The sequence below is a fragment of the Bombina bombina genome, chromosome 9, assembly GCF_027579735.1.
Source record: "Bombina bombina isolate aBomBom1 chromosome 9, aBomBom1.pri, whole genome shotgun sequence".
NCBI lineage: Eukaryota > Metazoa > Chordata > Amphibia > Anura > Bombinatoridae > Bombina > Bombina bombina.
Genome location: NC_069507.1, coordinates 66,057,835 through 66,083,410, shown reverse-complemented (window position 1 = coordinate 66,083,410; position 25,576 = coordinate 66,057,835). Strand labels below are relative to the sequence as shown.

Genomic DNA, 25,576 nt, shown 5'->3' with positions numbered 1-25,576 from the left:
GGGAGCTTGCAGGGTTAATTTTATCTTTAGTGTAGAGCTCAGACTCCCACCTGAAACATCAGACCCCCTGATCCCTCCCAAACAGCTCTCTTCCCTCCCCCACCCCACAATTGTCCCCGCCATCTTAAGTACTGGCAGAAACTCTGCCAGTACTAAAATAAAAGGTATTTGGCCATTTTTAAAAAAAAAAAAAAAAAGCATATTTACATATGCTGATGTGTATGATCCCCCCTTAGACCCCAACCTCACTGATCCCCCACCTAACAGCTCTCTAACCCTTCCCCTCTGCCTTAATGGGCGCCATCTTGGGTACTGGCAGCTGTCTGCCAGTACCCAGTTTTGCAAAAAAAGTGCCATTTTATTAAAAAAAAAGCAATTTTCTGTAGTGTAGCTTTCCCCCCCACCAAGACCAACCCCCCACCCCTTCCAGATCCCTGAGATTATATTTTTTCAATTTTAAACTTAATTTTTTTTTAATACTTTTTACTAAGTTTTTCTGTAGTGTAGCGGTTCCCACCCGCTCCCGCCCCGTGCACGCGCCCGCCCTCCAACCCCCGTGCACGCGCGCGCTCCCGTGCGCGCCCCCGTGGGTCCTGCCCCCGATCCCGCCCCCCTCCACTCCATACACAACATCGATGGCCGCCCACCCGCCTCCCACGTAAGCTCCCACCCACCAACGATACCGGCCATCGATGTCCGGTGCAGAGAGGGCCACAGAGTGGCTCTCTCTGCATCGGATGGCAAAGGGGGGTTATTGCAGGATGCCTCCATATCGAGGCATCACTGCAATAACCGGAAAGCAGCTGGAAGCGAGCAGGATCGCTTCCAGCTGCTTTCCAGACCAAGGACGTACGCCACACGTCCTCGGTCATTAAGTGTATTTTTTTAGAGGACGTGTGGCGTACGTCCTTGGTCGTTAAGGGGTTAAACTAATTACACCTACTCTAAGCCCCCTAATAAAATAACAAAGCCCCCCAAAATAAAAAATTCCCTACCCTATTCTAAATTAAAAAAGTTACAAGCTCTTTTACCTTACCAGCCCTGAACAGGGCCCTTTGCGGGGCATGCCCCAAGAATTTCAGCTCTTTTGCCTGTAAAAAAAAACATACAATACCCCCCCCCCAACATTACAACCCACCACCCACATACCCCTAATCTAACCCAAACCCCCCTTAAATAAACCTAACACTAAGCCCCTGAAGATCTTCCTACCTTGTCTTCACCATCCAGGTATCACCGATCCGTCCTGGCTCCAAGATCTTCATCCAACCCAAGCGGGGGTTGGCGATCCATAATCCGGTGCTCCAAAGTCTTCCTCCTATCCGGCAAGAAGAGGACATCCGGACCGGCAAACATCTTCTCCAAGCGGCATCTTCGATCTTCTTCCATCCGGTGCGGAGCGGGTCCATCTTGAAGCAGGCGACGCGGATCCATCCTCTTCTTCCGATGTCTCCCGACTAATGACGGTTCCTTTAAGGCACTTCATCCAAGATGGCGTCCCTCGAATTCCGATTGGCTGATAGGATTCTATCAGCCAATCGGAATTAAGGTAGGAATTTTCTGATTGGCTGATGGAATCAGCCAATCAGAATCAAGTTCAATCCGATTGGCCGATCCCATCAGCCAATCAGATTGAGCTTGCATTCTATTGGCTGTTCCGATCAGCCAATAGAATGCGAGCTCAATCTGATTGGCTGATGGGATCGGCCAATCGGATTGAACTTGATTCTGATTGGCTGATTCCATCAGCCAATCAGAAAATTCCTACCTTAATTCCGATTGGCTGATAGAATCCTATCAGCCAATCGGAATTCGAGGGACGCCATCTTGGATGACGTCCCTTAAAGGAACCGTCATTAGTCGGGAGACATCGGAAGAAGAGGATGGATCCGCGTCGCCTGCTTCAAGATGGACCCGCTCCGCACCGGATGGAAGAAGATCGAAGATGCCGCTTGGAGAAGATGTTTGCCGGTCCGGATGTCCTCTTCTTGCCGGATAGGAGGAAGACTTTGGAGCACCGGATTATGGATCGCCAACCCCCGCTTGGGTTGGATGAAGATCTTGGAGCCAGGACGGATCGGTGATACCTGGATGGTGAAGACAAGGTAGGAAGATCTTCAGGGGCTTAGTGTTAGGTTTATTTAAGGGGGGTTTGGGTTAGATTAGGGGTATGTGGGTGGTGGGTTGTAATGTTGGGGGGGGGTATTGTATGTTTTTTTTTACAGGCAAAAGAGCTGAAATTCTTGGGGCATGCCCCGCAAAGGGCCCTGTTCAGGGCTGGTAAGGTAAAAGAGCTTGTAACTTTTTTAATTTAGAATAGGGTAGGGAATTTTTTATTTTGGGGGGCTTTGTTATTTTATTAGGGGGCTTAGAGTAGGTGTAATTAGTTTAAAATTGTTGTAATATTTTTATTATGTTTGTAAATATTTTTTTATTTTCTGTAACTTAGTTCTTTTTTATTTTTTGTACTTTAGCTAGTTTATTTAATTGTATTTATTTGTAGCAATTGTGTTTATTTAATTTATTGATAGTGTAGTGTTAGGTTAATTGTAGGTAATTGTAGGTAGTTTATTTAATTATTTTATTGATAGGGTAGTGTTAGGTTTAATTATAACTTAGGTTAGGATTTATTTTACAGGTAAATTTGTTATTATTTTAACTAGGTAACTATTAAATAGTTCTTAACTATTTAATAGCTATTGTACCTGGTTAAAATAATTACAAAGTTGCCTGTAAAATAAATATTAATCCTAAAATAGCTATAATATAATTATAATTTATATTGTAGCTATATTAGGATTTATTTTACAGGTAAGTATTTAGCTTTAAATAGGAATAAGTTATTTAATAAGAGTTAATTTATTTCGTTAGATAAAAATTATATTTAACTTAGGGGGGTGTTAGTGTTAGGGTTAGACTTAGCTTTAGGGGTTAATCCATTTATTAGAATAGCGGTGAGCTCCGATCGGAAGTTTAGGGGTTAATAATTGAAGGTAGGTGTCGGCGATGTTAGGGAGGGCAGATTAGGGGTTAATACTATTTATGATAGGGTTAGTGAGGCGGATTAGGGGTTAATAACTTTATTATAGTAGCGCTCAGGTCCGCTCGGCAGATTAGGGGTTAATAAGTGTAGGTAGGTGTCGGCGACGTTGTGGGGGGCAGATTAGGGGTTAATAAATATAACATAGGGGTCGGCGATGTTAGGGCAGCAGATTAGGGGTACATAGGGATAATGTAAGTAGCGGCGGTTTACGGAGCGGCAGATTAGGGGTTAATAAGTGTAAGGCTAGGGGTGTTTAGACTCGGGGTACATGTTAGAGTGTTAGGTGCAGACGTAGGAAGTGTTTCCCCATAGGAAACAATGGTGCTGCGTTAGGAGCTGAACGCTGCTTTTTTGCAGGTGTTAGGTTTTTTTTCAGCTCAAACAGCCCCATTGTTTCCTATGGGAGAATCGTGCACGAGCACGTTTTTGATGCCGGCCGCGTCCGTAAGCAGCTCTGGTATCGAGAGTTGCATTTGCGGTAAAAATGCTCTACGCTCCTTTTTTGGAGCCTAACGCAGCATTTGTTTGAACTCTCGATACCAGAGTTAAATTTATGGTGCGGCCAGAAAAAAACCCGCGGAGCGTTAACAGCCCTTTTACCGCCGAACTCCAAATCTAGGCCTCAGTGTGGTCCATCTCTGGCCTGAAGATGAAAGTTTTTTTATTGTTGGTAGCGATAATTGAGACTGGGAAGCCCCATCTGTATGGGATTCTGTGGGTTTCGTAAAACAGATGTGATATGGTTTAAGTCTCTTCTTTTTTGAAGGGTCACTGGAGAAAGGTCAGAGAAAACCTGGATTTCTTCGCCTGCATGTGTGAGTGGTGATTTCTTACGGGCTCCTTGAAGAAGGTCTTCCTTATCTTTATAGCTCAAGAATCTGACTATTATGTCTCTCGGGGGCGCTTTATTTGGTGGTTTAGGCCTGAGGGCCCTGTGGGCCCTTTCTATGGGAATGTCAGGTGATGAAGGAGAGTCTTTGATGATGCGAAATAAGGCTTGTAAATAACCTTCTATGCTCTGTGGGTGGACTGTTTCAGATACCCCGCGGAACCGCAAGTTGTTCCTGCGGCCCCGGTTATCCAAATCTTCCATTTTATCATTCAAAAATTGTAGGTTGTCAGCATGGTTTTGGAGATCAACAGTATGTTGCGCCCCCAGTTTTGCGTTGTCTTGAGAGGTTTTTTCAATCTTCAGGACTCTAGTTTCTAGTGCGGAAAAGTCCTTTCTGAGATCACCAAAGAGGCTCCTCATTTCTGTCAATACCCCCTGGATGTCCTCCTTAGAGGATAAATGATTAATGTCGTCTTTAGTAACGAATTGGGGGTTAGAATCAGCGTGATATGGGATAGAGGGTGCTGGAGGGTCTTGAGGGTTGTCCATGATAATGTCAGGGGCCTCTTTTGTGTGGTCCAGGGGTCTCAGGTAATGGCTCATAGACTTGGGGGCAGTTATCTTTTCTGCTTTATTGTTCTTTTTGATAGGCATACCCCTGCAAGTATATGTTTATTTAAGCAAAAGTTCTCCTTTTTAGGTTTAATGCGCAGGTCTTGTTAAATGCCCTGTTATTTATATATTTATTCCTTATTTGTGCCCTGTGATAACTTTAGAGAATAAAATGTGGTAAGCCACGGGCCGCAAAGTAATAGGTAAATAAGGGGGGGTCCCCTTAACGATGTGTATGCCGTAAGGGCCGTGATACCTTTCTTTATGAGTCTTGCTTAGGCCTCGTTCTGTTTTAGTGGTGTGAAGATGGCGTGTGGTCTTTGGCAGAATATAGACAGCTTACCCGTTCCGGTTCTCTTTTCGTGAGGCCTTGTAGGCTATCTGAGGTGTTACGGAGACAGCTGTGCTAGGGCCACTGTTTTGTGCACGCTTCTCTGCCGGACCTGTTGAGAGGGAAGATCCGGAGGCTTGAATTGCCGGAGACGGCCCAAAGTGTTTTCGGGACCCGAGTGGCGTAGCTGCGTCAGTTCCACAGCCAGGTTAGTGCTGTATCTCCGGTTCAGGTCGATGCTTTGCGCTGGAGCTTACGGGTCTAGGATTGTACCTGAGTTCGCCGGGAAGCTTCTTTAAGATGTATGAGAGGTCCGGTAAAGTCTTATGGGAGCGATGAGCAGTTTGAAGGGGTATTCTCCTAAATAGGCGCCATTTGTAGGCAGGCTAAGGAGTGGCGGGGTAATTATAAAAAGCTCAAAGTTCCTAGGGCTAAAATATTTCAGTTGTGAAGATGTTCTGTTAAGCTGGATCAGTCATCTCAGAATTAGGGTTTTTATAGAGTGCTTTTAAGCTATTTAGAGCTTATTTATCAGTATAAGAGGCAGGAGCCTTTCTAGTGTGTGACCATCTTCCAGCGTGGTCAAGCTCCGCCTCCAGTATCTATAATAATTTTTAATACTTATCTTGAAGTGCATTACACATATTTTACATTCCTATGTTGTTCACATGGGAAAAAAATACTTTTTATTATTACGTTTATATATATATATGCCTTATTTCACTCTCCATAGCGATGCCATTACGAGTTACTGAAAAGCCTCCTTGTGCGTGCGATATGGTGGCGTTAAGCTCCATACGGCACAAAAGCCATGGGCTGCTTTGACGTGCTTGTGCATGCTTTCCCCCATACACATCAATGGGGAGAGAGTGCTAGAAAAAAACACCTGAATGCAGAATGGAGATCGCTGAAACGCAACCCCATTGATGTCTATGGGGGAAAAAAAGTTATGTTTAAACCCTAACATAAACCCCAAGTCTAAACACCCCTATTCTGCTTCCCCCGACATTGCCAACACCTAAATAAAGTTATTAACCCCTAATCTGCCACTCCCGACATCGCAGACACTAATAAAAGTTATTAACCCCTATTCCGCCACTCCCCGACATCGCCGCCATTATAATAAAGCTATTAACCCCTATTCCCCCACACCCTGACATTGCCACCACTATAATAAAGCTATTGACCCCTATTCCCCTGCACCCCGACATTGCCGCAACTTTAATAAAGCTATTAACCCCTATTCCGCCACTCCCCGACATCGCCGCCCCTGAATAAAGTTATTAACCCCATAACCTCCGGCCTCCCACATCTCTGCCACTAAATAAACCTATTAACCCCTAAACTGCTGCCCCCCCACATCGCAAAACACTAAATTAAACTATTAACCCCTAAAGCTAACATCCCCTAAATTAAAATTACAATATAACTATCTTTAATTAAAAACTGAAATCCTATTGGCTGTTTTGAACAGCCAATAGGATTTCAGAAGCTCTCATCCTATTGGCTCCTTGCATTCAACTTCAGTGTACGGCAGAGAATGTATGAAGAGGAGACTCCGCGCAGGATGGGATCAGCTTCCCGGTTGGCTCCGCTCCGCCGGGATGAAGATAGAAGACACCCCTGGGATGGATGAAGAACTCGCCGCCTGGATGAAGACCTCGCCCCCTGGATGGAGAAATCGTCAGTAGATCTTCTGGGATTAGTGTAAGTTTTTTGAGGGTTTTTTTTTTGGGTGGGGTTTTTTTTTAGATTTGGCCTTAGGGCTTTAAAAAAGAGCTAAATGCCCTTTTAAGGGCAATGCAAAAGAGCTAAATGCCCTTTTAAGGGCAATGCTCATACAAATGCCCCTTTAGGGGCAAAGGGTAGCTTAGTTTTTTTTAGAGTTAGGTTTTTTATTTTGGGGGGTTGGTTGGGTGGTGGGTTTTACTGTTGGGGGAACTTTGTAATTTTTTACAGGTAAAAGCTGATTTCTTTAGGGCAATGCCCTAAAAAAGGCCCTTTTAAGGACTATTGGTAGTTCATTGTAGGCTGGGGGGTATTTTGGGGGGCTTTTTATTTTTATAGGGCTATTAGATTAGGTGTAATTGTTTTTATTTTTGATTATTTCGTTTATTTTTTTGTAATCTTAGTGTTTTTTATTTTTTGTGATTTTAGTGTTAATTATTTTTTGTAAACTTAGATTTTTTAAATTTTTCGTAGGATTTGTTTTTTTTTAGTTGTAATTTAGATTTTATATTTTTTTTCGTGGTGTTAGGTTTTTTTAAATTTGTAATTTAGATATTTTAATTGGTAGTTTTTTTTTTTATTAGAATAGTAAGGTTAGGTTAATTTATAGTTTAATGTTAGTTTTATATTTATTTCACAGGTAAGTTTTTATTTATTTAACCCTTTAAGGACACAGCTTTCAGTTTGCTCAATTGTTTTATGACGGAAAAATTCCGTCATATGTCCTTAAGAGGTTAAAGATAGTTATATTGATTGAAAGACGCCACCACCTGCATTGTGGTCCTCGACTTCTGCAGCTTCCAGCTACCTAAAGCTGGTATAGGTTAGGATTAAGCACTACGCAAATGGGGAAGAGGGCTAACTAAACAAAATTGACATCAGATTCTGTTATGTCGCGGGAAGAGACTGGACTCTTCATCAGTGACTCTATTATCCCATAATTTAACTGCAACCGCTCTACACGGCTGATGTTGGACTCTCCAATATGTATAGCATACATTTGTTTATTCTACACTCAGACTGACTGTTTTACAAGTTTTCTATAGCTTATGAGAGTAGAAACTGGTAAAAGAGAGCCACAAGCCCCTGTTATGAGGAACAGATTAGCCATCTAAGGGACATCCTTGTACTCATATTAGTTATGATTCTAGCTTTAGTGCTCATGTTATAGAAAGGGAGGTTGCAGCTATACACAAGTTGAGTCTGCTTATTCCATACTGTTATTAATTAGCTTAAATCTTTTTCGGCTCAGACCATCTTTTTAACCTAGCTGGCATTGATAGTGTTATTTAAGTAGCTCCAGGAGGCTAAGTAGTATTACACAATCTCCCATATGACGGTTTTGCCTGCGGTTTGGACATAGGGCCCGTGTCTAAATGGCAGTGCTCAAAATTGCGAGGCTGTTGAACAGTTATGCCCCCTATCCTCACTTTCACTTTGCATTTTCACTATAAGGCCTGATTAATAGCTATAATTTCTCTTACCAGACTATATTGAAAGGCAGAGCAGTTACATTGCACTCAGTGGTTAAGTTATTTGTACTCTCAATGTTAATTAGGGGTAATACAAAAGTGTGTATGTTTATCTACTATCATAGGCCAAATATGTGTAGCCTCCCAAGCACGATGATACTCGCAAGGTATAGGTTTGTTTTTCCAGATTACGCCCCATATATAGCTTAATTCAGCTTATCACATTTCTGCTAACGGGAACATGGGGTTCCAATTCTTACATAGCTGTGCGCACATTATGTTATACTGTACTAATATATATGTAAATAGGAGTGAAATTACTGTTAGACTTGCATAGATATTCCTGCCATACCTGTACCTTTACTACGCTTGATGACCTTGTGTGTTATATGCCATTGTTGTTAGTATTTATTAGGAGCTGAGTTACCTTCAAATAGATATAGTACTAGTTAGGCTGAACAAGCATGCTTTCACTAACAATGTACACTTTGTTGTTGAGGAGGACCATTGCTCCAGGACCATATTCCTAGTATGTCTTTATCTGCCCCCTCACATTTAAACTTATTACTTATGCCACGTGGTGTGCCCCCAGCGGCCGGGGAGGCACATTTATGCAGAAATGCATATACAGGAAGTCGCATTATACCATGACTTCGATGTGGGGTCTGATATTCATCTAAGCCACTTGGAGTGTGTCACCTACGTTATCCCCAATTATAGGTCCCATATTATTTTAGGGGCAGTCTCCCATAGTTAAGTAGTTAAGTGTGTTTTTACTGCAAAGGTCCCTTTTTGACCCCTATAGTCCTAGTTTTGGTCATGGAGCGTTCTAACTTGCATCACATGTTTTCTCAGCTCCATTACACGCAGAGCTATATCTTTATTCTTTTTGGTCACCTATAAATATTTTAATAATGTAAACTCTAAGCCCATACTATCTACCATGCCCGCAGGCCCTACTCCCCTCCCTCCCCACATACTGAATCATCTAATTCTTACAGAGCGGGTAGACTGTCTCCACTTCAATCCAAGCAACAGGGCTCAGCCGGCATCCTAAGGAACAGTCCTCTATTGTTAGGAGCGTTTTATGTCATGGAGATTCCACCCCAGCTCTTATACCCCATTTTTGCATCTACGTATAGTCTGCATACTTTTTGACAGTTCACCACATAGCAACCTGAACAGGCCGCATAAGTCGTTTATACAGCACATCTAATGACAAAATAGAGAGTTTACTTTATTCGTAGTCGCTCAGTTTAGGTTTCTCACTGAGCACATTGTTATTCTATTATGTGGCATAGGGTGTAAATACATAACCCACTAGGGAGGGCACAGATACATTGCAATGCATGACTCCATCAAGGGATGCAGGCTGGACCTGTATTACAACTCCTGCCCATGATCTTAGTTCACGCCACACCCTGAATAAACTCCATATATTATGCTATCTCTGAGGGTATGGAATATCTTTAATTTTCCCCTGCTAACCAATATGCTCATTAGATTATATGTATGACTATACTGCCCTACGATACTGCAACCTAACTACTTAATACTTACTGCCTAACACGTATACTTAACTACCTCTTCTCCAACCCATAATGAACCTTTTAGTTCCTAAACTACATACCCTTCTTACTATACCCAACTACCACCTCCCCCCCTCCCCCTCTCTACAATAAACCTCCTTCCCTAGGAGGGTTAACTACACGGCTTATCTTTTCAATGCCGTACCCTAACGCAACATATTTATATATTCTACCATCTAATCTATACCACAAAAAGATATTTTCATCTCTACCATCATTTCAGCTACTTACTATCAACCTACTCTAAGTTTACAGATCCTACCATGACCATTCAAATGACTAATTTTTAGTTTGTGAAAAGAAAAAGAGGTTCCAATTTTTGTTTTTTCTTCTCTCTATAGGATTGTTTGTATGGATAATTTTATCTTTCTATCTTTGCAAAAATTGTCAACTTGAAAAGTACCATTTATGTTCGATGTAAGGATATGATGTTTCATATAAGTTGTATTGTTTTCGCACAGCCTCAATAAAAATTTATATTAAAAAAAAAAAAAAAGATAGTTATATTGTAATTTTAATTTAAAGTTAAGGGGGTGTTAGGTTTAGGAGTTAATAGTTTAATTTAGTGTTTTGCAATGTGGGGTGGCGCCGGTTTAGGGGTTAATAGGTTTATTTAGTGGTGGAGATGTGGGAGGCCGGAGGTTTAGGCGTTAATAACTTTATTTAGTGGCGGCGATGTCGGGGAGTGGCGGAATAGAGGTTAATAACTTTATTATAGTGGCGACAATGTCGGGGAGAAGCGGTTTAGGGGTTAATATATTTAAATAGTGTTGGCTATGTGGGTGGGCAGCAGATTAGGGGTTAATAGGTTTATTTAGTACTCGCGATGTGGGTGGGTGGCAGATTAGGGATTAATAAATTTAATATAGTGTTTGCGAGGGTGGCGGTTTAGGGGTTAATAGGTAGTTTATGGGTATTAGTGTACTTTGTAACACTTTAGTTATGAGTTTTGTGAAACAATTTTGTTACACAAAATCCATAACTACTGCTTTCAGAACGCGGTATGGATTGTGTCGGTATAGGCTGTAACGCAAGCATTTTAGCCTCAACGCACAACCTGTAATACCAGTGCTATAAAAATCCCACACAAAAACGTAATTTTTTTGAGTGCGGGATTGACGTTGCGTTACAGGCTAAAATGCTTATGGTATAGCTATATGCGTTCCTGGCCATTACGGTGAAATTGCCATTTTTTCAGCGTTAAAAGCTGCAACGCAAAACTTGGAATCTAGGTGACTGTGTCTGCTCAGAGAGTATGCATTACGCAGTTTTCATCATTGCCGATGAATACATGACAAAACTCAATCAACATTCTAAACAGGCCAGGAGTTTGAATGAGGGTGCGCACGGCATATCTACATATGCTCCATGCACAGTAAAAGCTATTTTTAAAACAGTGGCCTCTTTCCTATAATCATTTTTCTGTTAATGCATGTGTGAGGCAAAAATGCGTGTACTCCGTATTGAAATATATTTATGTACTTTTACATTATAGGTTTTGTGTCCCTTTAATATGGTTTCTACAATTATAAGTACATGGATAGATAACTGTAGATAAGTTTACAAACAATACAGGGAAAAAAATAAAATGTATTTGGTAATATCTAATAATTCGCTTACTTGTACAAGCGTCTTTTATATACATTACTTTTAGTAGTGATTTTCATTAAAGGACCAGTCAACACATTGGATTTGCATAATCAACAAATGCAAGATAACAAGACAATGCAATAGCACTTAGTCTGAACTTCATATGAGTAGTAGATTTTTTTATAACAAATTTCAAAGTTATGTATATTTCCACTCCCCTTGTACCATGTGATAGCAAACAGCCAATCACAAATGCATATACTTATAGTCTTTGAATTCTTGCACATGCTCAGTAGGATCTGGTGACTCAAAAAGTGTAAATATAAAAGACTGTGCACATTTGTTTTAATGGAAGTAAATTGGAAAGTTGTTTAAAATTACATGCTGTATCTGAATCATGAAAATTTAATTTAACCTAAGTGTCCCTTTAAGCAGTTCATGCTAACCGCAGAATTCTTTGTCATATATGGACTTGAGGTAATATAAGTCAACAGCTTGCTGTTCTATTCCATAAATGAGCTAACAAGTCACATACATGGTATAAAATTCCAGTGCGTATTATGTAATGTAAAGACCCCCATATGTTGCACTGAACGTATTCCTTGTGCTAGCATCAGTCTTCATTTGTTGGCTCCCAAAATCAGTTCCAAATGTTTAACTCAATCAGTGCTGGAGAGAACAGTATGAGCACACAGTATATCTCCCAGGTTTTAGCAGAATGTCAGGGTTTAAAATTCTTCGTTATATCCAACAGCCAATTAATCCCTTAGGCGTCCTCCTCTTGGTGCACAGACATTATCTACCTGTTGTAAACTCTTGTCTCAGATCGTAGGAAGGGGGGTTCTGGCATGCTCTCCTTCCACTGATTTTTCTTCCCATCTTTAGTGAGGAGTTAATTTTAGTACAGTAAAGTGTTTCTGTGTCGAGTTGATTTCATGAGCTACGACCTTCAGCTATTTCTGCCCTGTCTCTCACAAACACACGCAGTGAGGGGGGCCACACTCTCTATAGATGAACTTTCTATGAGTAATTTGCTCTCTGCCCCCAGTGACTTACAAACCATACACCTGTGAAGAAATCTTTTTTATCCCCATCCAAATTGTTAGCCATATGCTCAGCAGACAAGCTTCTCTTTTTTTTCTTTTTTATTAGTACATTTTGTGCTAATTTTTTTTTTTTTTTTACATAGATGGTTAAAAAATTTAAAGGCACCACACCACATAACATATAATATGCCTTACCTGTTTCTTCTAATTATAGGACTTGATGGGGTCTATTTAACAAGGGCCAAATGGCCCCTGTTCCCTTTGTTTCCACGCGAGCCTTCAGGTTCGCCGGAAACAGGAGTTAAGAAGCAGTGCTCCTAAACTTATACGCCGACTCTGAGGCAGCGTATAGCAATCCACCCGATTACGTACGATCGGGCTGATTGACACCCCCTGCTAGCGGTATTGCTGGTGCAATGATAAATGCTGACAGCGTATGCTGTCGGCATTTATCGATGTGCGGCGGACAAGGTTCAGTATAGCGGATCATGTCTGTCCGCACATATATAAATAGACCCCCATGAATTAGTTTTACAAAATCCTGACTCTGATTTAGTTTACAGTTTGTACATCTTCCTGGGTGTGTGAAACAGAAATGTAATTGTATTTCCTGTTATAAAATACAGATAGAGGGATATAAAACCCAACAATTTCCTTTCATGATTCAGAAAGAACATCTCATTTTAAACAACTTTCTAATTTACTTCTATTTCCACATTTTCTTTGTTCTTTTGGTATCTTTTGTTGAAAAGCAGAGACATAAGCGTGTGCACGTGTCTGGCGCACTATATGGCAGCAGTTTTGCAAGAATGTTATCCATTTGCAAGAGCACTAAAGGGCAGCACTATTTCCTGCCATGTAGTGCTCTAGACACCTACCTAGGCATCTCTTCAACAAAGAATATCACGGGAATGAAGAAAATTTGCTAATAGAAGTAAATTAGAAACTTTTTAAATATTGTACGCTCTGTATGAATCACAACACAAAATGTTTGGGTTTATATCCCTTTAAAGCTAGCGTGAGAAGTAACCTATGTGTCTATTAAGCAGTCAATATGCTGAGTGTATGGTACCGTTAATTTTATAGAGTGGACTGATTTTGGGCTAGATTACAAGTGGCGCACTAATTTATCGTACACCCGCAAATGGGCAAATTTACCCGTTTGGTGGCGTGATAAATAACCAACCATTACAAGTGTCTGGTTATTGCTACCACAAGCCCTTATAAAATTAACCAGAGATCAGATTTTATAAATGTCCCCCAAATGCCCCCAAACGTAAGTGTTAGTTTTCTTTTTCTTTTTTTTAAAATGTAACATTTTTTTTTAAACTGCACTTTGGGGGCTGTGTGGTGTTAGAAAACAAACAGCACTGAAAAGTGCCTTTACATTGCAGTCTATGGGAACTGTGTGTTCCCAGTAAATATATATGTATATGATTTTATACATATATATATACATTTATATTTACTGCCATCACTGTGCGTCTTACCCTCTTTGCTGCACTAGTGAGACACGGCATGAGAACGGGGCGCCCATTTGAGCCTATGGAAGCATACTGTTGTGAGCACAATGCTTCCCAGGAATGCGAATACGAGCTCGCGTTCGCATTGTGCTCAACTTGTAACCTTTGCATGGAATGGTATTACTCAGTGGAGAGCAAATATCGCTTAAGCAAAAGCGATATTTTGTGCTCCACTTGTAATCTAGCCCATTGTTGGTAATGATACCATCTAATAAACTGACTAAACGCACTCAGTAATCCAAAGCAGGAAAAAATTTGTCTCATATAGCGCTCAATTTTAAGAAACCCATAGCCGCTACGCGTTTCATGCCTCTAGGACATTTGGTCACTGATGTGAGAGGGGTCATGGAGCACGTATTATATACTCTTCATCAACCAATCACAAGTGTATCCTTAACAGGTATATAATTAAACCCCCCACCCGACTTATAACCAGCAACATTGTAAACGTTAAATACATTAAAAGAAAAGTAGTGAAGAAGTGTAACCCCATATAAATCAATGAATTATCATAGGGATAATTATGAATTATTTGTACATTGTTGCAAAATGTGGAACTAAGTATTTTTCACCACATTAAGTAAAATAGATATAAATATTAGTTAACTTATCCTATGTTATATAAAGACCAAAAAGTCTAAATATATTTATCAAAAAGAGGTGGTATACATTCTCTATCTTCAATTCTAATAATTAACTGTTAGTTTTTTTTATCAAAAGTTTAAAGGGACAGTCTACACTAGAATTTTTATTGTTTAAAAGATAGATAATCCCTTTATTACCCATTCCTCAGTTTTGCATAACCAACACAGTTATATTAATATACTTTTTACCTCTGTGATTACCTTGTATCTAAGCCTCTGCAAACTACCCCCTTATTTCAGTTCTTTTGACAGACATGCATTTTAGCCAATCAAAACTGGCTCACTGGAACTTCACGTGCGTGAGCACAGTGTTATTTATATGACACACATGAACTAACACCCTCTAGTGGTGAAAAACTGTCAAAATGCCCTGAGAGAAGAGACGGACTTCAAGGGCTTAGAAATTAGCATATGAACCTCCTAGGTTTAGCTTTCAACTAACTAACTAATACCTGATAATAATAATAATCCTCCCTGTTGCCATCTCGGATGTTTCTGGGAAACAAATATAACAATGTCCCACAGCACGTGTATATGTGCTTGACCTCTGGCATCACTTTAAAAATGAGAGTCTGAAATACTTTTATAAGTGGTGAGATCATGAGGAAGTGATGCTGATGTCATCACAAAATAACAACATATTCATCTTTTGACATCAGCATCAAAAAATAGTGCAGCACATTTGCTGCTCAGCGTGCTATTGTTTATTTATGACAGCAGAAGTATTTATAGTATAAATGATTAGCTTCAAGCATGACGTATTTTTTTTCTCAATATTAACTAGAAAGACTTATTTAAATCATCCGGTGAGTCTTACTTCATACTTATATTTTCCACCTTTACGCACATTTTGAAATTAGTACAATGTTTCCAATGCCTAGAACACAACAGTGATAGCAGAATTATTTTTGTTCATAAGGGGATGGAGTAAATGAAATAGCAAGAAAGAGAGAAATATTCAGAAGCACTATCAATTTGCCCAATTTATAAATGAAAATGTAAAAGGATGTGGAATTAAAAATGGAGCTATCCTTGGTTGAAACTTAGCTCTTTTCCATGAGAGCCTACTGAGGTAGGCTTAGGAAAGTGCATGTATCTAGAGCTCTGTACGGCAAAAGGGTTTGCACCAATGTTTGTAATAATGTTTTGTGTTCAAGATACCTGCACGCTCCTGAGTCTACTTCTGTTTGCTCTCATTGAAAAGAAACAGTAAATTCAAAATGAAGTGTTGATTCAGATAGAAAGTGCAATTTTAAATAACAATAATTTATTTCTATTACCAAATTTGCTTTGTTTGTTGGTATCCTTTGTTGAAGAGTAAACCTAGCTAGGTTTATAGGAGCATGCATGTTCTTTACCAGTCTATGGCAGCAGTGTTTGCAACGATATATAACATTGTTATAAACATTGTTGCAAACACTGCTGACAGATGGCTAAAGACATGTGCATGCTCCTGATCTCCTATAGGGTTACTCTTTAACAAAGGATACCAGGAGAACTAAACACAATTGATAATAGAAGTAAATTTATCCTTTGCACAATGTTTCTGTATTTATTACTAATAAAGATTTAAATAAACTTAATTCATGGATGTCTAGGTTTATTGCAGGTGGTAAAAAATCCCGGATTTCTTTGGATAGAATGATGTTAAAGGGACACTGAACCCAAATTTTTTCTTTCATGATTCAGATAGAGCATGCAATTTTAAGCAACTTTCTATTTTACTTCTATTATCAATTTTAATTCATTTTCTTGCTATCTTTATTTGAAAAAGAAGGCATCTCAGCTAAGGAGCCAGCAAATGTTTGATTCAGGACCATGAACAGCACTTGTTTATTGGTGCTGACCAATCAGCAAGGACAACCCAGGTTGTTCACCAAAAATGGGCCGGCATCTAAGCTTACATTCTTGCTTTTCAAATAAACATACCAAGAGAATGAAGAAAATTTGATAATAGGAGTAAATTAGAAAGTTGCTTAAAAATGCATGCTCTATGTGAATCATGAAAGAAAATTTTTGAGTACAGTGTCCCTTTAAAGAAAGAGATAGCGGGATTATCTTTACCCAATTTTAAATTGTACAATCTGGCAGCTATGATCAAAATAGCCCTAGACTGGATTACAGAGTCCAATATATTTTCTTCTTATGATATTGAAAGTTTGTTTTGCAATCCATTTTCTTTCAGAGCAATTTTACATTGTTAGACAATATGGCATTTCTAATAAGACTTTTTTTGCTTATTTACAATTGCGTCATTTTGTAAACAGTCTGAACCGTCCTTTTTTTTTTATCTCCAGCATGGTCTGATATTGAGTTATGTTGTTCAAGATTTATAATGGGTGATGCCTTCATTTCATTAATATACGATATTATGATGGCTAAACAGGGTGCCCTTTCCATCGATAAAATAATAAATAGATGGATATATATTTTTTTGGATATTGACATGGATAAAATTAAAGACAGTTTCTCGGTTCTTAATTATTGTACAATATCCATGTCATGGAGAGAGTCCCATTTTAAATGGTTTAATAATTATTACATCTCTCCTTATAGAATGTATAAAATGTTTCCAACTCCGACCCCAGAATGTCCACGCTGTAGATTGTTGTCAGCAGATTTGTGTCACATGATGTGGTACTGTCCTAAGATTGCTCAACTTTGGCAAAAAGTTGGATTCTGGGTCTCCAACTTATTTAATTTTTCAATTAGATTTACGTTAGAATCTATCTTTTTTTTATATACCCAACATTTGAGTCCAAGTTTATATGCCAATACGGTTAATACTATTATTATGATTGTACGACATTTGATATTTAAAAATTGGGAAAACTCATAAGGCCCCTTCCTTTCCTATGATACTCAAGGAAACTCAAGGCCAGATTATTTTTGAATCCTACCATTTACAGACAGCCTCGGAAAACAAAAAATAAATTTCTAATTGGCTGGTTACCAATAATTAAATCTTATTCTTGTGCTATCCAGAAACAAATCTTGTCTCCATATTTGAGTTCAGACTCTTTTGCAGAGTTAGTTTTGTTAAATAATTTCCCACCAGAATGGGTTTCCCTATATAGAGATGTATGAGTTATGCCTGATGGGGGATTTCATTCTTCTTCTTTTTTTCTCCCGTTCTATTTGTTCATTTTTTTTATTATTATTTTTTTAGAGTTTTAAGTAATTATTCTGGATCAGGGCGGATACCTGTCAAAATATAGTCGGAAATCAAGAAAAAGCATATTATTATGTCATTTAAGAATAATAATGGTGATATAAATATATGAGTTGAATTTTGCAGTAGAATTATTTATTCCAGTTATGTGTAGAGTAGGAACTGTGTTTCCTATAAAACTACTGATATTATGGGAGCTGTGACTCCACAAAATTTATTTCAGCACTCACTATGTTCGATTTTTTTTTATTTGGTACTGTTTTCTGTTCTTTTTGTTTTCTCTTTTGAGTGTTTTATGTATGGAAAAAATCATGATAAATAAAATTTGAGAGTTGTTGAAAACGTCATGATTTATCCAATGCATTAAAGTTTAATCTTGACTATACTGTCCCTTTAATTTCCAACACAGGAGATCGATGGGCAGAGGTAAATTTCTTAATAAAAAAATTGGAAAGTATTTTTTTATTGTACGCACTAAAACATGTAAATTTAATTTGGTATTAGCAAACATAGTGGTGAAGGAGTCTTATATCAACTTTTATGACTTTGCTGTACTAAATATAACAAAAATACCCAAATTAAAAAAAGGGGATTGTGCATTTACAATATGGTCACGCAAATCACCAGTATCAGTTTAAAGACTATTACATAAATTGCTTCTTAATTTGTATTTTAAATTTGAGTCACTAGGTCTTTAGATAAAGTACCACATTGCCTTAGCGTTTATGATAATACACTTAGAAAATCTTCCTGCATTAGAACTGTCTGACACTGACAAGACATTATGCAGATGACGGTCACTCTAGACTATAGATAAAATAAAAACACTGGTTTGTGACAGAATGCCTTGACATTTTGCATTCAGGAAGTCAATTAGAGGGTCAATCTAGTGAAAACTGTGATGGCGCCGTTTAGCTGTGTACTTTTCAAGTTTGCAATAAACTTTCTTTAATAAAAAAAGGAAATATAATGGTTTGGCCGTGGATAGTACACAAGGTACAGATCTCAGATCAATGCAAGCTTCTGATTGGTTCTCTTGCACTGAACATATTATTGGTTTACAAGTGTGTGTACAAACCATATACACCAATCAGAGGCTGTATATTGTCCCTTATCGGTACTGTGTGTGCCTATAAAGCTTACTGATCTAAGTTTAAAAAACAAGCTTAGTAGCCTTATATTCAAGGATGGCAAAAGTGCACAAAATATAGATTAATGACCATATGCTTGGTCTGAAACAATCCTGAAAGCTGTAAAGCAGCATTCATTAAATGTAAGTCACTCCCATGTTCATGAGACATTAGCGATATTTAATGCAGATATCAACTACTACTAATCATGGCCATCTAAGGTTATTAAAGGAACATGAAATCACAATTTTGTTTTCATGATTCAACTAGAACATACCATTTTAAACAACTTTCTAATTGACTTCTATGATCTAATTGCCTTTGTTCTTTTGGTATCTTTTGTTGAAAAGCAGAGATCTAAGCTTAGGCACATGCATGTTTCTAGAGAACTATATGGCAGCGGTTTTGCAAGTATGTCATTCATTTGTTAAGCACTAGATGGAAGCAGTACTTACTGCCATGTAGTGCTCTAAACATCTACTTAGGTATCTCTTCAAATACCATGGGAACAAAGCATAACAAAATGCATTTTTAGGGTATCATATCCCTTTAATGTCCCCATTATGTATGATAGTGTTAACTTGAATGGAAAGACTAGCAATTGTACAAATGATAATGTTAAAGGCACGTTTGTTACTCATTTGACTCCACCAGCGCTGCGGAATCTGTTGGAGCTCTACAAATACCTGATAATAATAATAATAAAAAGAAAACGGACAATGATACTTTCTTTGGAAACACAGGGAAGCACAAGATATGTAAACCAGAGGAGAGCACATTTTTTCTTTTCTTTTGTGACTTTTACCATAAAACAACTGTGTGATTTGTACCACTTTTTTCATTTTAGAGTGTGAGAATAGATTTCCTGTTTAGCAGCACTCTCCTGCATCTTCTTCGTTGGGCAACTGGTGCCCATTGCTGGATCTCACTTCCTCCAGCACCTCAATAAGATAGCTGAAGCTAGAATCAACAAATTTAGGGGTCAATTTATTATTGGCCGAATTGGGCCAATTAACCCTGTTTCCGCGCGAGCCTTTAGGCTCGCCGAATCACAGGAGTTAAGAAGCAGCGGTCTATAGACCGCTGCTCCTTAACTCATATGCCACCTTTGAGGCGGCATACAGCAATCCGCCCGATCCTATATGATCAGGCTGATTGATACCCCCTGCTAGCGGCAGGGGCGGTATTGCATAAGCAGTTCACTAGAACTGCTTGTGCAATGCTGAATACGGACAGCGTATGCTGTCCACATTCAGCATGTCTGGCAGACATGATACGCTACAGCGTATTATGTCCGCCAGACTTTAATAAATTGACCCCTTAGAGTGTACACTGGTGTGGGCGCTTCATACTTAGGGCTATATTACAAGTGGCACTCTAACATTAGCTCGTGTGCAATGTTAAAATATCTTGCACGTGCTAACTTGCACTCATATTGCAAGCTAAAAGTAAACACAACCACACTATCGCCATCTAAATATGTGCTCTTCAGGTTAGCGCAATTAAAGTTCTTGCATAAAGTGTTAGGGCTAAATTAAAAGTTGCACCAAACACAACATAAATACACTCATATATACACTATCTGATAATAATAATTATAATTGTTAAAAGTTATATGGAATATGACAAGGTATTAGAATGGAAAGGGCTATAATGTATATATACATTAATATATGTATGTATGACTATATGGGGTAAATTTAACAATGTGCGAGTGGACATGATACAAAGTAACGTATCATGTCAGCTGCACATCGATAAATGCAGGCAGCATGCGCTGTCTGCATTTATCATTACACCAGCAGTTCTTGTGAACTGCTGGTGCAATGCCGCCCCCCGCAGATTTGCGGCCAATCAGCCGCTAGCAGGGGGTGTCAATCAACACGATCGTATTCGATCAGGTTGATTTCTGTCCTTCGCCTCAGAGCAGGCGGACAAGTTATGGAGCTTTAGACCGCAGCTTCATAACTTCTGTTTCCGGCGAGCCTGAAGGCTCGCCGATAACAAGAAGCTTCAAGCTCCATACGGCGCTTGATAAATATGCCCCTATGTGTATAAACTTTGGAGTCCTTTCCAGTCCAATACCTGAAAACAGGATACATACATTTTATACATTTTAATATTTAATCATGTGTTTTACTGTGTATATACTGGAAATATTTTAATTCCAACATTCTTCACATAGGGGAAATTTACTATGTATTTTTTAAATAGATATTCCTATATATTTCTGTATATATTTATACCTGTATATAATTATATAGATATATATTTTACAAGAAATACATCAGAATCAGATATATATAGAAATATATATTTAAAAATAAATAGAACATTTTTTTCTATGAAAAGAACATTGGAATGCAAAATATTTATTTATTTATATTATTTTATTATTTTTTTATTTAACTACCTTTGGGTTAGCGCAGTTGGTCTAACGCAGTTTGCACATTTCATTGAAGTCAATGGAGAGGAATGAATGCAGTCGCGATATCCGAAGTCCTCAAGTTAGCGCGCATCAGCTTTTGCTCGTGCACAAACATTTTACTTTCAACTTGTAATATGAGCGCTAGTAAAAGTTTACTTCTGGCGGTGTTCGCGAGCAAGTGAATGCGCTAAATAGAGCGCCCACTTGTAAGTATAAACTTGATATTGTTAGATCCACCAGATATTGGTCTTGCCTCTTGTTATGTAAGACAATTTAGACTTCTTGAAGAAATAAGAACTTTAACATTGGTTTGGTGTACAAGGGAATACTTACATTTAAAAATTGTTATAATTAATTTTCTCTTGAATGGCACGTGACAAAATGGGAACCCATGAGTAATGTCACTTTCCATAGGGATGCCACCTTCAGAACTATTTATAATTTGTGCAGGAAGTATAACATTAGAATGAAGCTGAACAGACATTTGACGGCTTTAGAAATTGAGGGCTTATTGAAGAAAAATAATAATAAACTGTCCTAGAAAGATAGAAGAGGAAGAGAACAAAATAGACGGTGACTGCAAAACTGGAGGAAGCAACGTGTGTGAAAGCCGAGAGTTATAAATAGAGAAGAGAGGTTGACAGACACATGGGTGGGATTTGTGTTTCAGGAATCCTTAAAAAATCTTTATGCAATTCTGGAACAGTAAACGTGTTCTTTCTGCCTATATCAGGGTAAAATGTCTGACACATGAGGGGGTAAATTGATTTTCCAACAGTGCTTATACTACTAACCTGTATACTGTATATATGTGGGTATATAAAAAAGGGCATTGTGGATCCTTGACTTAAGGGATATAATGTAATCCTATATATATATATATACATATCATGAGTTGCTTTCTGGTCTTGCATTTCTATTCCAAGGTACTTTTTACTTAAAGTGAAGGTACATTTTGATGAATTAGTGCCCGGTTTTTAATAAACCTATTAAAAACAAGGGCACTTTAATTCATCAAAATTGACATTTCACTGTTTTCTTCAAAAACTTACCATTTAATCCTGGAATCCGTCTTCCTCCAATCTCAGCATTGCATCAGGCCAAGATTCCCCCAGGGGGAAGCTGTGATTGGAGGAAGCCTGATTCGTCATTTCTGACGTCTGGAGAGGCTTCCGACGGCCGGGGGAATCGCTGGAGCGGCATTCAGGATTAAAAGGTAAGTTTTTGAAGAAAACAGGGAAATGTCAATTTTGATGAATTAAAGTGCCCTTGTTTTTAATAGGTTTATGAAAAACCGGGCACTAATTCATCAAAATGGACCTTCACTTTATAGGTCCAATAAACACAATAGAACAGCATAACCAATAAATGCATAATAAATAGACAATGCAACATCACTTAGTTTGAAATACACATAAGAAGTAGATTATTTTCTCTCTCAAAGTTCAGTTCGTATTATTATTCTTCCCACTGCATCATGTGACAGCCATCAGCCAATCACAAAATGCATATACTTGTTTTTTTTTTTGCACATGCTCAGTGGGAGATGGTGCCTCAGAAAGTGTGCATATAAAAAGATTGTGAATATTTAGATAATGGATATGAATTGGGAATTTGTGCTCTGTCTGAATCATAGAATGTTTAATTTTGACTTTAGAAGTCCTTTAAAATGAAGGTAAATACCTTGAAATGTTTTATATAAAATGTTAAGTTATGCAACATAGTTTCATTATTTTTGTACCCCATTTTCATGTAATTTAGCTATAAATTGAGCAATTTCTAATTCTCAAACTTGAAAAGCACCTGCTGACTTCTCAGGACTAACTCTGTTCTATACCTGTGCCTAATTGGCTTTAACTGATAACAACTTAAAAACAGAGGACTTTAACCTAACAGTATGACAAAAGCTAGCCTTGTTGTCTGAAAACTAAAGCCCAGATTGGCTCCTGCAAAGAAGGCAAATGGTGGGGGTAGTTTGGATATTGAAAAATAATTGCATTATACAGTACATTACATTAATAAGTTTTAAAAGTGTTAAGACTTGGTGACATCATTTGACAGCAGTTGTTTTCCTACCATACATAGCCAGCTAGATACGTTGTAATTTTAACTCATTCAGATGTGTATTCTACCTTCAAATATTTCCCTCTTGATTGGCTTCTCTGAGTCATTTTCTGTTTTGATACCTGTGATGTTATTCTTTTATACTGTATTTTGAAAACTTAAAGGAACAGTAAAGTCATAATTAGACAGAACATACAATTTTAAACAACTTTCCAATTTACTTCTATTATTTAATTTGCTTCCTTTTCTTGTTATCCTTTGCTGAAATGTTTATCTAGAAAAGCTCAGGAGCGGCAAAGAACCTAGGTTCTAGTTGTGATTGGTGGCTGCATATACATACTGATTGTCATTGGCTCACCCATGTGTTTAGTTAGAAACCAGTAGTGCATAGCTGCTCTCTCAACAAATTATACCAAGAGAATGAAGCTAATTTGATAAAAGAAGTAAAACGGAAAGTTGTTTAAAATTGTATGTTCTACCTAAATCATGAAAGACATTTTTTGGGGTTTCGTGTCCCTTTAATAAAAATTATTTTTAAAAAAATGTTAAGACTTGGCTGATATGTTATGATATAGCAACACAACAGAAATATCTTCTAATTACAAAGTGTTTGCTGTCCCTTTAAATGTCTACAAGTCTCATATATGTGTCTGTGTCTCTATGTACTGTATGTGTGTGTCTATCTGTGTGTGTATGTATGTTTGTGTGTGTGCGTGCGTATTTCTATGTATGTGTGTGTCTATCTGTGTGTGTATGTATGTTTGTGTGTGTGCGTGCGTATTTCTATGTATGTGTGTGTCTGTGTGTGTGTATGTGGTGTATGTTTGTGTGTGTGCGTGCGTATTTCTATGTATGTGTGTGTCTATCTGTGTGTGTATGTTTGTGTGTGTGCGTGCGTATTTCTATGTATGTGTGTGTCTATCTGTGTGTGTGTATGTTTGTGTGTGTGCGTGCGTATTTCTATGTATGTGTGTGTCTCTGTGTGTGTATGTTTGTGTGTGTGCGTGCGTATTTCTATGTATGTGTCTATGTATGTTTGTATGTTCAAATGATACAAGGTACTCATTTTATCACATACAAATCCCAATACTTGTGTTCCATTATGTATGACATTTTTTATGCTCTTTTTTATGATCTTTCATTCAGTAATATTTAGTATATGTCCTTGTTATGAAAGTTATAAATTGATACGCACGCACACACATACATATATACGCTGCACAGAAGATAAAGTGTGCATCAGACGCTATATACAGTAATGTGACTATTATTCTGATCTGTATGCACCTTACCTTGAAAGAGTAAAAGATCCAGAGTCAAACTCTCACTATTCCTGATGCTGTTGAGTTCAGGAGTAGCCTGATGAAAGATTTGCACCCCCAAATATGCCCCCCCAAATCCAGGTCTCATTTTGTGTCAGGGGAGCTACGTATGATTATGGGTGCCCCTTTCCTAAGCAAGGGAGAAATCCAAGCCTGAAGCAGTGTCGGGTGTCTAGCAGATGGTTGCAGCTTCTCTGGCTATTTTTATATCTGGCTGTGTCTGGAGAAGCTCCACTCTTTGGGTGCTGAAATCAGGTTGCTGACCCTTGTCCCCCAAAACATGAAGGAAGGGGAACGTGTGACTACCAATGCTAAAGTCTAGAAAGTGGCAGCATGTTGCTGTGATCCCTAGGATCACCGTGGGACATGTGTGCTGGTGAGGGTGTGTGAAGGGGTCATAAGCAGAAATAACATGTGGCATCATGACCTCGGAATCTATGCCATGCATTCCACAAGCAAACACTCATCTACACAGCCCCCAACATGAGAGAAAGTCTAGAGATTGAAAGGGGAGTGGTGCAGAATTAAATGTGGGATAAAATACAGTTTTAAGCCAACAGGGGCAAATTCTATGATCTGTTGAATTTTAAATTGAATTGCAATTGAAAACAAAAATCATAGTTGCACGTTTCTTGTGAAAAAATAGCCAAGAGATTACTTATCCACAAAAGGGCAATGTCAGCATATGGATTGGCATTTTATAGATTCTATTATAGCTTCTCCTCCAATCAATTAGAAGAGCGGTGCAAAATGTTTTGCTCGGATTTTCGTCTGACTTCAAATTTTGGAGTGATCTCAAGTTACTAGAAAACATGGTTTGTTTTTTTAACATTTTTTTTTTACATTTTGCAAAGCAAAAACAAGTCCATTAACTTGCACTTTTATTTCTGACTAAGAGGCCAATTTATTCTTGGTCTGTACAACGCTTAGCGGATCATGTCCGATAGACATTGATGAATGCCGACAGTGTATGCTGTGAACTGCTTGTGCAATGTTGCCCCCTGCAAATTTGTGGCCAATTGCTGCTAGCAGTGGGTGTCAAGAATCATC

General features: G+C 38.4%; 1 protein-coding gene across 3 annotated transcripts in view; it reads right to left on the bottom strand.

Moving 5' to 3' along the window:
• Window positions 1-24,923, bottom strand: part of C9H10orf71 (chromosome 9 C10orf71 homolog) — a 69,176-nt gene extending 44,253 nt beyond the window's left edge. For all 3 annotated transcript variants that reach the window (XM_053692189.1, XM_053692188.1, XM_053692190.1), the window contains exon 1: window positions 24,497-24,923. The gene's annotated coding sequence lies outside the window, so the exon portion shown is untranslated. The remainder of the gene's footprint in view (window positions 1-24,496) is intronic.
• Window positions 24,924-25,576: the final 653 nt, after the last annotated feature.